Source organism: Thamnophis sirtalis, unplaced genomic scaffold (assembly GCF_051295495.1).
Source record: "Thamnophis sirtalis isolate CommonGarterSnake01/CBP01778 unplaced genomic scaffold, rThaSir2_p1.2 scaffold_1, whole genome shotgun sequence".
NCBI lineage: Eukaryota > Metazoa > Chordata > Lepidosauria > Squamata > Natricidae > Thamnophis > Thamnophis sirtalis.
In genome coordinates, this window is record NW_028261381.1 from 110267783 (window position 1) to 110283160 (window position 15378).

Below are 15378 nucleotides of genomic sequence, written 5' to 3' on the forward strand. Positions count from 1 at the left end.
GCCGCTCCCCGCATTTTCTGCACGGGGATCCCTTGGAGAGGGGATTCCAGCCTGCCATCGCCGGCCACCGCCAGCCCCACCGCTCTTCCCGCTCCCTTCCAAGCCCCACAGTCCAGCGGACGGAGCAGAAGCAGCCCCGGGGCTTCGCTGCCGCTCCCTGCATTTTCTGCACGGGGATCCCTTGGAGAGGGGATTCCAGCCTGCCATCGCCGGCCACCGCCAGCCCTGCCGCTCTTCCCACCCCCTTCCAAGCCCCACAGTCCAGCGGACGGAGCAGAAGCAGCCCCGGGGCTTCGCTGCCGCTCCCCGCATTTTCTGCACGGGGATCCCTTGGAGAGGGGATTCCAGCCTGCCATCGCCGGCCACCGCCAGCCCCACCGCTCTTCCCGCTCCCTTCCAAGCCCCACAGTCCAGCGGACGGAGCAGAAGCAGCCCCGGGGCTTCGCTGCCGCTCCCTGCATTTTCTGCACGGGGATCCCTTGGAGAGGGGATTCCAGCCTGCCATCGCCGGCCACCGCCAGCCCCGCCGCTCTTCCCGCCCCCTTCCAAGCCCCACAGTCCAGCGGACGGAGCAGAAGCAGCCCCGGGGCTCCGCTGCCGCTCCCTGCATTTTCTGGACGGAATAAAATGAGGTGAAAAGAACCAAAAATGTGCCGTTTTCTCCCAAGGAATCCCTGTAACTCTGCTTCTCAGCCACCATTCCTTCCAGTTGGCAAAGGCATTCAGGATTTGGGGATGGAGGGGGGAGTGTCTTCCCATTCATGGGGGGGGAGTTGAAGACCACTGAACCAGATTAGGGAGTGTGCTAAAACAGGAGCCAGGGAACCTGAGAAAGGATCCGAAGTGGCATCTGTGAATAGGCCCAGGTGGGAAAAAGGTGCCCAGAACATCCAAGGAGTTTGGATTATTCTTTATACTATTGATGTTGTTTGTATATTTTTCTCATGGATTGCATCAGTGAGGTTGCTTCTGCTCCGTCCGCTGGACTGTGGGGCTTGGAAGGGGTCGGGAAGAGCGGCGGTGCTGGCGGTGGCCGGCGATGGCAGGCTGGAATCCCCTCTCCAAGGGATCCCATGCAGAAAATGCGGGGAGCGGCAGCGGAGCCCCGGGGCTGCTTCTGCTCCGTCCGCTGGACTGTGGGGCTTGGAAGGGGGTGGGAAGAGCGGCAGGGCTGGCGGTGGCCGGCGATGGCAGGCTGGTTCGCCTCCTCCTCCAACAGCACTGACGGATATCCGCCCAACGCTGCGGGGGCGCCAGCAGGAGTTTTGGCGGCTTCACCTCAGCCGCAGCGCTGGGCAGCAAATGTGCTGGTGCTGTTGGAGGAGGAGGAGGCGGCGGCAGCAATAGCACCTGAGGACAGGACAAGAAGCAATGGAAACTTGTCAGAAGGAGACTCAAGCTGGAAATAAGGAGAAATCTGACAGTAAGAACAATTAAAATCCTAGGAAAATGTCCTTTCATGAAAAATTACTTTTTCAGTTAACTCTGCCTGACATTAGTTGGACGAACAGAAATATTAGTTGGCCAATTCTAAAAGGGAGCACCAGAAAGAACTTAAAATATTTTTTAAGAGATCTGGGTTTTTCATTTATATTATATGTATGAACAGAATTAACACAAATTGCAGATACCAATCAAACATAAAGAAAAAAAGGATGAAATAATGCTCATTTTTAAAAACTCAGTGAAAATAAAAACAATATACCAAGAAGGTGGCATACTGATTGTGATTTGATCTCTTCGGGGGATCCCGGGGATCCCCTATACAAGTATTTTAATATTGCAGACTTGCAGTATTATAAGTCATACTGATATTGTAGAACATTTTAATTAAGCGGGTCCCTTGAATAAACATAACTTTGAGTTTCAAATAACACTGATTTTTTATTTTTGAAATTTACCGGTAGCTGCTGCATTTCCCACCCTAGGCTTATACTCGAGTCAATAACTTTTCCAGCTTTTTGGGGTAAAATTAGGTGCCTCGGCTTATATTCGGGTTGGCTTATACTCGAGTATATACGGTATGCTGTTTTACTGGTTTTGTGGCAGATTAATGTTAAAGGAGAAACAAAGGGGGGAAAATCTGTAGACAGATCTGATCAGTAACATTTGGGGATTGTAAATAATCTGCAGTACAGATTGCCTTGAGAGACAAAGAATCATTACCATTAAAAGGGAGCAAGGAAATTGTAATCTAACGCTACACCTCAATTTCATTTTTTGATAACACTCTCAGTTGGGAGGATATATTGAACCCAGAACTTTCCAAATCTGCTGCGTTTGATACCTGTTCATGTGTGTGGGGGTGTCTATGTCTCTGTCTGTCTGTCTGCCCGCCTGCCTGTCTGCCTACCTTTTGGCTTTGCTGAAAAACAAACATCTCTGTACAAGATGAAACTCCCGTTGGCAATTCATGAATGGGTAATGTAAGATGCCTTGATAGCTCTGAAGAGAATGATACATTGTACAATAGCTGCAGGATAGGAGTGGAATGGGAAAAGAGCAACTTAGTTTCTTATTCATGGAGAAATTTTCTGAATAGAAAGTAATTTGCAGCCCCTGCCTTCTTTGAGGTCTAACTGCAAGATGATTTGTGAAGGGCAAATAAAATTCTTGATAATTAGAGATCATTCGGTTTGATATCAACACTGAATAAAACACTGGAACAGAATATTAAGCTGTTGTTTTGGGCAAGAATGCATTGTTTTACAGAAGTCAACATGGGTTTATCAAGAACAGTGTTGAGTGAGATACTGCAGAACTCTGCTCTTGGCCCATTGCTGTTTAACATATTTATGAATGATTTGAATGAGAGAGCAGACAGTATGATTATTGAATTTGCGGTTAATGTAGAGCATTTCAGGAAGTTGTTAACAGTCTGAAAAAGGAGCAGAAACCAGCAATTTTAACCTGGAGAATGAACCCCCAAAGGAAGACTCCAAAGCATAAATATTGAACGCAGGGATGGAGGACACTTCACTAACAGCAGCATTTTATATCCATGCATTTATCATCCCATTTTTATTTTTGGCAGCCTCAAGGAAATGTGCATATCTTACACTCGCATCTCCTATTTTCTCCACAAAGCCCTGTGAGATGGTTTGGCCTGAGAGATGGTGATTGGTCCAAAGTCACCAAGCCAGCTTTCATATCTAAGGGAAATTAAAACTCAAGATTTTCTGGTTTCTAGCCCAGTACCTTAGCTACTGTACCAGATTGACTGTCAAACAATATGTACATTTTGGTGGATCACACACTGAACATGCAGCTGCCCAGAGCAAATGTAATTCTAAGGTTTATCGACAGGTGTAATGTGAAGATGAAACCACACCTAGAATATTGTGTGCACTTCATTTTAAGAAAAACTGAAGAAAACCTAGAAGCCCCCTGGTAAGAACGGCTGGGGAAGTAGCGAGCTCGGCTGAGCTATGTGAAAACCCAGCTGGCAAGCCATTATCAAGAGGTCCTTTGTGGACTGGAACCGTCCTGAAGGGTTGGGGCACAAGGAGAGGCATTTCGGATGCCTGTGGGGAGCGAGGCAAACTCCCCAACAGGTCCGATTCAAAGCTCTCTGGAGATCGGCGGTGGGGGTGGCAGCCATCTTTGTATGACTGCTCTGGAGCTGGGGCATCTGGAACAAGATTTGTGCAGGTGCGGAGAAGCGGATGGAGTGTTTGATCTGGAGGAAAATTGCCCAATGTAAGAGTAAGAGAAACAAATTTTGGAGCTTAAAAAATTTCCGGAGCTAAGCTAGCGGCTAAACGTCACTTGGAATATGGAGGACAGAAAGAAAGGAGGGGAAAACTATTGGTGAGAGAGTACTGAGACCAAGAAGAACTTTGTTAATAAATTTGAAATTAGAAAAACCTAAAGCTAAAAAAAAAAGATCAGGAAAATTGGAATATGGACTTTGAACTTTTGGCTCAACTACCAACAAGATTTAATAAATTAGTGATCTGATTACATAAAGGAACAATAAAAGCCACCTACTGGAGAGAGGAGACATAATATCATCTTGAAACAAAGGAATAGAAGAAGGGTGTGGCCCGTCTTTTTACTTGACTTTATTTAGTTTACACTGGAAGAAAATAAAGAACTTTTGAATTTTAGAAAAGGTTTGGATTATCTTGGGATCTGATATCAAAGAGGGGAACTAAGAAGAAGGACTAAATTATTGTAAAATATTAAAAGTTTATTAAATTTGATCATGGAGGGTGAGATGTTAGAGGAGTTGTTGAAAATGTGAAAAAATGCATGAGCAACATTAAAAGATAACAAAGAGGTTGAAAAAGAACCAGAAAAATTGTTGAAAGTGGAGACAGGAGAACAGACAAGCAAGGTAAATGAACCAGGAATTAACAAGGTAGAAATGGAAAATAAAACTCAATGGGATAAAGGCAAAAAGAGAGCAGAGAGGAAAAAAGGGAAATGACATCCAAATAAAGAAATTAGCCAAAAATAAAGAGAGAAATAAAGGGAGATGGGAAAGAGAAACTTGGCGGAGAGGTACTCAAAAAATCTTATCGAAAAGTGAGAGGGAAAATACAGAAGAAAAGATATGACACACAAAAAAAAAAGAAAAAGAAAAAAAATTAGAAATAGGAGAATAATAGAATGATATGATCCAGTAGATAGACAGTTAACAAGGTAAAAATAGATGGAAAAGAAATGATAAATTGTTTATTTTTAAAGAAAAAGAAAAAAACATTGTTTGTACATGTTAAAAACTAGAAATTGGAAAATAGGAGAAGAAAAGTAATATGGCTAAAATTGGAAATAATGGAAATATAACGTATAATGAATTATGTCTTTTGGTAGGAATGTTAAAGGGGGAATTCGGACAATACTCTGTTCACAAAAGAATTTTTATTATGTAACAAAAATAAGTAAAATTTAAGGGGGAAAAAAAGAAAAACAGTGATTAAGTGCAGCATATCCAGAAGAGAGAGACAAGTTTATAAGGCACTGTAGGGAAAACTTAGGAGGAGTGATTGGAGGCACTAGGTACAATTTGTTTAGCCTAGAAAAGAGAAGATTGTGGACATGATGTCTCTGTTCAAATTGTTTAAAGGGTTAAAGGGTAGCAGATGGAGCAGAATTGTTCCAGAAGTCAGGCTAAGAAATAGTGGGTTCAAAACTCAAGGCTTCTGTTGTTAAATATATGAGTTTGTTGTTAACATAATTCTTTTTAATCTTGGTGAATGAAGATGTTTGACTTTCACAGAGCAGAACGGATTTAACAGGTGATATAAGATACTGCTTTTGACAGTTAACCTTGACTGAAATCTCCCTATTTCAGTAGAATAAACATATAAGATTTATCAAAAGAATTTCTTGAGAATCTTTGTTGTGTAAACTAGAAATACATGTTGGAATATCAGCCAAGTTAAAAATCAGTCTGATCACAAACTTGTTAATATTAGCAAATTATTTACTTTATCTTAATAAAACATTAATTGAGCATAATAGAATTATATAATTAATGCAAATATTCATGGAAGAATGCACATATTATTTGCATAATTTTTGCAGCAATGGTTTAAAAGGGGAGTGAAATTAAAATATTAATTTAAATGGTTCTTGCCTTACTGTGCTTTCTAGTAAATTTTTTTTTAAAAAAATTAAAATTTAAATGGTAAAATTGTTCAGCTCCTCCCCCCATATGTAGCAAACTTTGGTGTAGAGACTGTCCATCTTATTAAATCTGATGTGCGCCAAATACAATGCCTATTCTGTCCAGCTTTTGGTGGACGAGAGATGCTGGGTTGGCATTCATTCAGAGGGCTCTAAGTCAGGGAAGATTGATAAGTCTGGAAAGCTGTTCTTCTGTCCAGGTATCAGTTATCTACCAGATCGGATTATATAGATTGGATTAATGGAAAAATATTCGGAGCATACTTTAAGAAAGAATTTAGAAAATATTTCATCTGCCTAATTCCTTTTGCTAATTGCATTTTCAAAACACTTAGTTCTCTTTTACTTATGAATTTCAGTTCAGAATCCTCAATGGAAAAAAAAAACCTTATAGGTCACAGCAGTGTTTATTATTATAGGATTTCAAAATGTGTTTCTATTTTTTTTTTTCATTTGAACCCTGCCTCTAGATATCTCTTTCCCCTCTTCCTTCTTCTCCAAGCGTTTTGGTTATCTATGCTTATAAAACCTTGCAAATTGCAATGTTTTAATTTGTAATTAACAAATAGCAGGCTGTTATACCTTCATTAATTGTCTCATGGGAATAAAGGTCTGGTTCATTCATATATGAGCTGTGGTGGCACAGTGGTTAGAATGCAGTACTGCAGGCTACATCTGCTACCAGCTGCCTGCCTGAAGTTTGGCACTTTGAGCGTCACCAGGCTCAAGGTTGACTCAGCCTTCCATCCTTCTATGGTAAAATGAGGACCCAGATTGTTGGGGGGGATACATTGACTCTGTAAACCGCTTAAGAGAGGGCTGTAAAACACTCTGAAGCAGTATATAAGTCTAAGTGCTATTGATATATAATACCCATTATAGCAAGGAAGTTGTTTGTTGAATTTATATGGCTGCCACACAAAGTGACTACTGGACAGTGTACAATAATATCAACAACGAAAAATTTAAGTGAAAAAAAAAACAGTGTGAGAGGAAATGCATCAGAATCATGTAGAATTTTTCTTCATCTGCTAATTTGCAGGAATTAAGGCTGCCAAACTGGGAAGGGTATAATGAAGTAACATTGCACGACCAAAGCAAATTATGGTCATGACCACAAGGACTGTCAACAGTCGTCAAAGCAAGACAGTTGTCAAGTGCCTAGAACAGTGATGGCAAACCTTTTCAGCAACAAGTGCCAAAACGGGAGCGCGTGCAAACATTTTTGGCATTGAGTGCCAAAATGGGAGCATGCGTGTGCGCATACACAGACGCACACACACAATCAGATAATCATCTGGTTTTCGGCATGTGCTTGCTCCTGCCCTTCCCCCTTCAGCTGCCACCGCTGCTGCTGCTGCTTTTCTGTGGTGGCGGTGCTGCACAAGAGGAATGCCAGAAACAGGGTGCCGGCTGGGAAATGATCACGCTTCCGTGGCAGAAGTGGCGGGGGGGGGGAACTGCACAGGAGGTGGTTGGCACTTCTGGTGCTCCTGAGCTGGCCAAGTGCTCCGGACCGTGGATGCGGCGTGGGCTAGAGGGCTGGGGCCGTGCAAGAAGCCTGCTTGGGCAGGGAGGGAAGCTCCCAAGCAAGATTGTACTAGTTGTGGCACTATGACTTCCAACATTAAAATAAATATCTGGAGTCCTCATTCAAAGTTTTTGAGTATCTAAATTGAGTACTTAAAGGACATATTGCATTATGGGGCGAGCTTGGGATTTTTTATATTATGTAGTATATTCAATTGTAATTATATAAGAGTTGTTTCCTGTCAGTCTAGTTTGTAAGTAATAGATCATTAAAAAAAACCTCATGACATTCTCATTATAGTACTCAAGTTTCATTCCATAGAATTAAGATTTTTCAATGCTTTATATTTCTACTTTGTCTTTAAATGTGATCAGTCAATGGATTTTAAATCAGTACAAATTCAAAAAGAAAAATTGCATAATTTAAAATAGAAAAAAAGTAACAAATTAAACTTTCCAGGAATTTAAACTTGGGCTCAAGAATTCATCTTTTTCAGCTGAGACAAAACAGATTTTGATAGGAAAATACATATAAAAGAGTTTTATGCTGTATAATGAATAAGAGGTTTCAATGTATCTAGAGATACTAGTTTTCTATTGATTATTTCTAAATCACAATTTAGGGCATGTAATTATATTCATGGGATGAAGAAGTTGGAGGTGGTTAAATGAAAAAAAAAAGTTTGTTTGCAATCAGAAACCAAAGAATGCCACATGCTTTTGAAATAATATTTTCCCCTCTGTCCTCTCCCTCATTGATTTATTCTGCAGGTGAAATACCTGAATATACCATGCTTAGATGCTGAAAAAAGGAATATCAACTGTAAAATGATGTGATTAAAACAATATATTTGGAGGTAAGATTATAATATTTAAAGCAGTATGTAATTTAGCTTTTTATATAAATTGATGTTTACAGCAGATTGTTGAACTCTTCAGTCTGTTCCCAAGCTGAAGCTCCCCAGATATGATTATTGATATTCTTATGAAATATAATTATTTGGAAGGCATAAGATTTCTTTGACTATTCATGAACTTCAAGTTCATATGTTTGGAATGGACATTATAATAAAGTGAAACAAAAAAATATAGACCATCTTGAGAGTGACAACCTGCATTCCACAGCCTGCAACTATTTTTACAATAATTTTATTAAACTTATCAAAGTATAAAATACAAATGAAAATGAAAACAGTAGGAAAAAGTGGAAGGAAAAAGAGAAAAAAGAAGGATAAGGCAAAGGGGGGAAAAAGAAAGAAAAAAATTGACTGCTGATTCTTTTTAGCGCATTAGAATAAAATAACATTACAGACCCAACTTTTACATACTTAAATGTGAATTAGCCATTTCTATAACAACAATCTTATCTAATGAGCAAAACCCAAAATCAAAGTTTCATTTTTTTCCATCTCAAGCACAAAATCCAGAAGCGATTTCCATGTTGCAATAAGTTGGATATATTCTTTTCTTTGATTAGAGCAGTTAATTTAGCCATCTGTGATAGTTCCATCCATTTTTAGCTTATTTGTTTATTGTAGGAATTAGAATATCTTTCCATACAGCCTGAAGTTGTTAAGCTGAAGACCTCTGACACTTACTAGTCTTGATGAATAAATACAGTTTTGAAAGAAATGAAGTATCATTTGCTCTTGTTGACAGAGTGTTTCCTTATTGCCTGGTGATGATTAGACGCCAGGGCCATTAAAGACACTAGAATTATGCATATAGGATATCTTTTCGGACATCTTTTTTTCTCCTTATATTTTTTTAACATGGGAGGAGGAGGGATATTTGTATGTATATTAATGAAGGATGAAATTTTATAAATCAACTGGGTTTCTTTTTGGTTTATAATGCATATGTAAAGTATCTTTAAAAGTCTTTATATAGGCCCTTATGATATGTTTGAAACATATATTTTGCTTTTTAGGTAAGGATATATTCTGTCAAAGAAAAGTATAAAAGTGGTCCATCACAAAACTTTGCTTGGCTAAACCAATACAGTTGAGTGGTCCTCAACTTACAACCATAACTGAGCCCAAAATTTCTGTTGCTAAGCAAAACATTTGTTAAGTGAATTTTGTCCCATTTTACATTTTTCCTTACAACAGTTTTTAAGTGAATCGCTGCAGTTGTTAAATTAGTCACACGGTTGTTAAGTGTGACTAACGGCTTCCCCATTGACTTCGCTTATAAGGTTGCAAAAGTTGATTGCATTATCCTGAGACACTGCAACCGTCATAAGTCAGTTGCCAAGCATCTGAATTTTGATCATGTGACCATAAGGATGCTACAATGGTTGTAAGTGTGAAAAAATGGTCATAAGTCACTTTTTCCAATGCTGTTGTAACTTTCAATGGTCACAAAATGAACTGTTGCAAGTTGAGGACTAGCTGTACTATTTTGCTTAGCAGCTCTTTGACTGGCACTTCGTAATCGTTTCTGAGGATGCTCCCTCACGTAATGAATGCAAAACAGAAATAAGTATTATCTGGAAACTAATAGGTTTCTTGCACAAAATAGGCAATAGTTTCCTAGGTACAGTATGAACCACAGCCTCTGCGTGTGTGTATGCATGCATGCTGACTTTTATGTGTACTTGTAATTTTTGTATTTTTACTGCCAAAATAGGATGGTACAATGACTCAGTAGTTAAGATGCTGCTCTTGTTGGTTGGGAAATTGATAGCCAGGTTCAAGACCCAAACATTGTGTGATGGATAAGATCCCATCTTCACCCAACATAGCAGTTTGAAAGCATGCAAAACTGAAAGTTGATACATAGATGCCACTTTGGTAGGAAGGTAACAGCGCCCCATGATGTCATGCTGGCCACATGACTATGGAAACATAATTTGGATAGACCTAGCTCAATGGCCCTTGAAATGGAGAGGGACAGCACCCCCTACAGTCAGCAATGACTAGTGGAGTAAAATCTGCAGGGACACTTTTACCTTACTTTCTGCCAAAATAGTTTATCAGAAGCTAAAAATTATTATTCTTACCATTGTTAGCCCTCAATAAACATTTTTGGTGCCATATCCCTTTTTTCATCTCTCAAATTTTATTTTTAAATTGTTCTTAAGTTTCAGGAGTTGTCTTATTGGGGGTTTTCCAACTTCTCTTTAATATCTTCTTTTTAAAGAAACTCCCGTGAAAGATGAACTCTGTTTTCTGTTAACATTTCTTACTATGGAATCATACTTATCATTGATCTGAGTATATTAAAATTAATTTTTAAAGGCCAGAGCGAATGCTTGATTATACCTCCTCCAGATTCTGAAGGAGAAAGTTTGTAGCGAGGTAAGTAAGGAATTTCAAAGAGAGGCCATACTTTGTAGACAGACAAATATCAGATAATTGAAGTCTTCAATCATCACTACTTCCTGATTTTAATACGACCTGCTGTCGTATTAACATAGATGCTCTTAATAATGCCACACATTTCACATTTGTCCCTTTGATTTTTTGTAGAAATAGAGGCATTGTTAACATGTACAGGTAGTCCTCACTTAATTACTGCAATTGTGACCACAATTCCATTGCTAAGCAACATGGTCTTTTAATGTGACATCATGTGCCCGTAACCTATTGCTCTTTTTTTACTAACTTTGCTTGCTGTAAGTCAGCTGTGAAGCTCACAAATAGTGATCATATTATGGAGAGGAATCTGCAATGGGTGTAAGTTCAAGAACTGGTCATAGAGCTACTTTTCAGTGCTGTCATAAATTTGAACGGTCATTAAACAGGGCAATTGTTAATTCAGAACTACCTGTAATTCAGCTCATCCTCTCATTTTATTGCTTCTGATACTTTTGAACAAATTGAATCAACACTAGCTATATTCTGTATTCTATAGCTAGTGTTGAAAGCTATATACATAGGTATATAGATGAAAGCTATATTTCAACTTTCAACACAGCAATAACCCAAAGCTTAACTCCAAATCAACAAAAAAATACAACTACACTGAAAAAAGATCGAAGTCTTGGAATGGTCCAACCAGAGTCCGGATCTGAATCCAATCAAAAACCTATGGCATGACCTGAAGAGGGCTGTATGTGAGAGGCTCTTGCAATCATACAGATTTGGAGTGTTTTTGTAGGAAGAGATAGCAAAGATTCCCAAGGCAAGATATGCCATGTTGATAAGCTCCTGCCACAAAAGACTGAATGCCGTCATGCTTTAGCAAAGTATTATTTAAGGGTGTGCATGCATGTATAACCATGTTATTGTATGTTCCCCCTAAAAGATTTCAATTTATTTTTTCAGTTGAATTATACAGCTTATTACATTAAAGGTGGAAAAAAATTCTGAAGTGATTTATCTTGATCTAATTTTTTCACATCTCAAAAAAAAAAAAACCCTAGCATTTTAACAGGGGTGTGTGTAGACTATTTATATCCATTGTAGCTGCACTGAAATTAAGAAGTGCTTTGACTTAGGGTGTAGCTCTGCAAATACTTGGGAGATTTGAGCATACAAAATTGGCAGATTCTTACAGAATTTTAGTTGATGCAATGTCTTAAATTTTGTGCTTTGTTTATATAAATGAGCTGATACAGTGACACACCCCCACACACGCGCACACACACGCACACACACACACACACATATGTCACCACCGTCCAGGCCTTCCGCATAGCCCTTAAGACCTGGCTAGCCCGTCAGGCCTGGGGACAAAGATAATTGCCCCTCCCGAATGATGAATGAATGTTGCTCATTATTTTATTCTATGTTGTCTGCGTTATTGTTTGTATACCCCTCCCTTGATTTTATGTAAGCCGCCCTGAGTCCCCTCAGGGAAAAGGGCGGCCTATAAATGTTAATAAACCTCTAAACCTCTAAACTGTATATATATGTGTGTGTGTTTGTGTGCATGTGTGTGTGCGCAACATCAAGTATACTCTTTCATATCTCCCAGTCCTTTTTTTCTGGTACAAATCTTTTTTATTTCCATTTCATTCTATACAATCACATGTTTACTGTGCAACCGAGGCATATAACATTGGGTAATAAACACAGCCCTCACTTTTATAGAAAATGCCCCCTACAATACAAACCCAATATACCGCCTTAGCCCACCATACACCCTCTTTCATCCCCCTCCAACTTTCATTCTTCCTTCTCTCATACCGCTCTACACCTACTTCCCCTCCCCCTCTATCTAACCCTAACCCTATCACTCCCTCTCTTAATCCATTCCCTCCCTTCCTTCTCCTCCTCCTCTCTCTCACCCTCTTTACTCTCCTTCTTCTTTCATTCAGCTCCTCCCTTCGGTATACTTCTATTACTTTCCAATATATTCAGTTTGTTCTGTTTTGACACTAACATTAAAAAAACCACAGTATACAAGTGCAATCATGCTTTAAAATTTAACACATTTTATATTTCCCCCCTCCCCCCTCCCCCTAGATCCCCACCTCCCTTCCCTCCCCCCGACTTCCCAGAGCCCATACATGGTATAACTTTTGACAATCACAGTCTAAAATATCTCTACATTGAACTCAGCTTCTTGCTGTTACCCAAATTTTTAACAATTTAAGTTATTACTAATTTTAAGCATAAGCTATCTGGAATTTCCTAGTCCCGTATCTCCCAGTCCTTGCATGTTGCTTCCACCATCTTAATTCTGAAACAATTTTATATCCCCATTATAAAAGTAGAAACATTTTTCTGGAGCTAGTTAGCTGCATTCCTTTGTGTGCTTTGTCTTTTACATACATGTCTACACCCTGAAAATTCACAAAAATGAGCTCATGGTAGGACTGGGAGTGGAAAGTTTGCCCTGCTGTTGTTTTGCCCTTTGGGAAAAATAAAGCTAATGAGCACTAGAAGAATTTGAATAGTGTTTGTTTTGCAATGAACAAAGTAGTCATGCCTCTTACAAGTACAATTATGGATCAGATTTCGTCCTTATTCATTCCAGATTTTTATATCACATTGCAGTATATTTGTGTTTAGATTTTTTATGGAATATTATATGCCATCTTTACATGCAGCAAATCCTTGTGACACCTGCACAGTCAGATTCCAGTTGCAATAATAAGGAGTGCTGTGTTGGGATGAAAATGGGAGAGAAGCAGTGGAAATATTGCAGACATGTTATGAAATGAGTCATTGACACAAATAACAAATTGTTATTTTTGAATAAAATAATTGTTTACATTTCTTTATAACTTGCTTCTATTGTTTTTATAAATAACCAAAGCAGTGAACATACCTATTTTCTCTAGAACAATAGTGCGAGAGTAACTGGCCCAAAGTCATGGCTAAGGCAGAACTAGAACTCATAGTCTTATGATATCTAACAGCGCCTTAACTTCTAGACCAAACTAGCCCTCTTTAGTCTCTTTTAAGACTCTTAATTAAACACTTGCTTCAAAAAGTGCTACACTTTTTGGTACACAGAGAATGGAGGGATTGTATTTTGCGCTCAGATCTGAAAATTCCTTTTGTTAATGAATAGAATTCTCAGGAATGAAACAAAACTTCCCTTCGTTTTCCTTCCCCCCTCCAAGTTGTCTTCCTGCAGTTAGGAAATCATTGCAAAAATTGCTTGATGCTGCACAAGGAAATGCAGAGGAATGGATGAATTTATGGAAAATATGCTAACCATGCAGATTAAGGAACAATTACTATTGCTGTATATACTTTTTTCAGGACTAGAAAATTGCTTCTTGGGATTTTGTTTAAATCCTAGGTTAATTGATAATATTTTTTTTGTTATGAGACAGTTTTAATTGTAAGTTAGTGTGTGTTACAATTATGGTTTGCTGTAAAGTGGAAAGAAAGCTGAAACTGAAAGAAAGCATTTTTGTTCAGATCCTTAATGAATCTGTCATAGATACCAGAACCTCTTGCCTCAATTCAATAAAATTCTTAATTGTATATTAAATATGAGGTTCTCTCCTAGCATGGTTGTTTTCTTGCAGACATTTTATTACCAACTAGGTAACATCAGCAGTGCTAGAAGGGAATGGGGTTTGTTCTCTGTTTATATATAAGTGGCTTGTTCTCTCAGAGCTGGTGAGAGTGTTTCTCATGATTCCTTGACTAGGCTAGTGTTTACTATTTGTCTAGTATTAATCTTGGTGTTAATCTCTGTTTATCTGGGTGATTGCTGGCCAAGAGGTGTTTTGGTCTTTTTGTTTCCTAAATGAATAGTGTGAAATGCAAACTTCCTCCTTCAATCATTTGTAAATATCCCTAAATTAACTCCAATAAAGGTAGATCTCATCTATACAGGAAATTGGTTTATATTAGTGCACCTACTCCGCCTTTCCCTCATGCTTGCTTAAATCCACAACAACATGAATCATGCTTGATTTCAAGATGTGATTACTGCATTGAGATTATTATATGCACAGAGATGGAAAGACTCAACATTACCCATATAAGGCAATGATTGATGAAATTGACAGATTTTGCTGAGATGTATTCTTTGATTAGAGAAAAGACACTATCTACATTTATTGATGGCTATTGGCTCTGTTTTATGGACATTTTGCATAAAAATGAACAAAAAAACCTTGAATATGTGATATATGGCTTTGATAATTAGACAGGATAGATTATAGAAATTTGATGCTCTCCTAGTTTGGTTGATTTTATTTTTGAAGACAAGTTATTACTGACATCAGTTACTGACATCAGTTACTGACATCAGTGCTAGAAGGGAGTAGAGTTTTATCTTGTTTTATATATTAATGGCTTGCCCTGTCAGTCTTGGTAGGTGTGATCTTGGTAGCTCCTGATTAGGCTGTTGTTTATTGTTAGCTTTTTTTGTCTGAGTTGGTAGGTCTTTGATTGGGGAATAGTTTACTTCTTGACTGTTGGTCTATTGTTAATTTTAGTTTACTCTCTGCTCATCTGATGTTGATTGCTGGTGATGATGTCTTTTTATTTCCTTTTTAGCTTTTTGATCCCCTCTATTGAATGGTATGCAGATGTTGTTTATCTCTATGTTCCTGTAGATAGCAGATTTGTCTGAATGTCAGGCTTCCAGGAATTCTCTGGTGTTTATGGACTTGGCTTGGTGCTCACAGTTTCCCTTAACTATGGTTAAGTCTGACCATGTTTTGTGAAATTAAGGAGTTTGCATGGTGTCTTCTGACTGCTAATTGGTGTTCATGGATGCTCTCTGTAGTTTTCTCTTTGTTCTACATAATGGCTGTTACAGTTCTTATCTTGCATGTTGTAGATGACTCCTGAT

General features: G+C 38.7%; 1 protein-coding gene across 5 annotated transcripts in view; it reads left to right on the top strand.

The window, feature by feature from the left end:
* SIPA1L1 (signal induced proliferation associated 1 like 1) overlaps positions 1 to 15378 on the top strand; it is a 155391-nt gene that overhangs the window by 14998 nt on the left and 125015 nt on the right. For 4 of the 5 annotated variants that reach the window (XM_087721734.1, XM_087721751.1, XM_087721762.1 and 1 more), the window contains exon 2: positions 7936 to 8021. The exons of the other annotated variant lie outside the window; for it this stretch is intronic. The gene's annotated coding sequence lies outside the window, so the exon portion shown is untranslated. The remainder of the gene's footprint in view (positions 1 to 7935; positions 8022 to 15378) is intronic. 5 annotated transcript variants of the gene reach the window in all.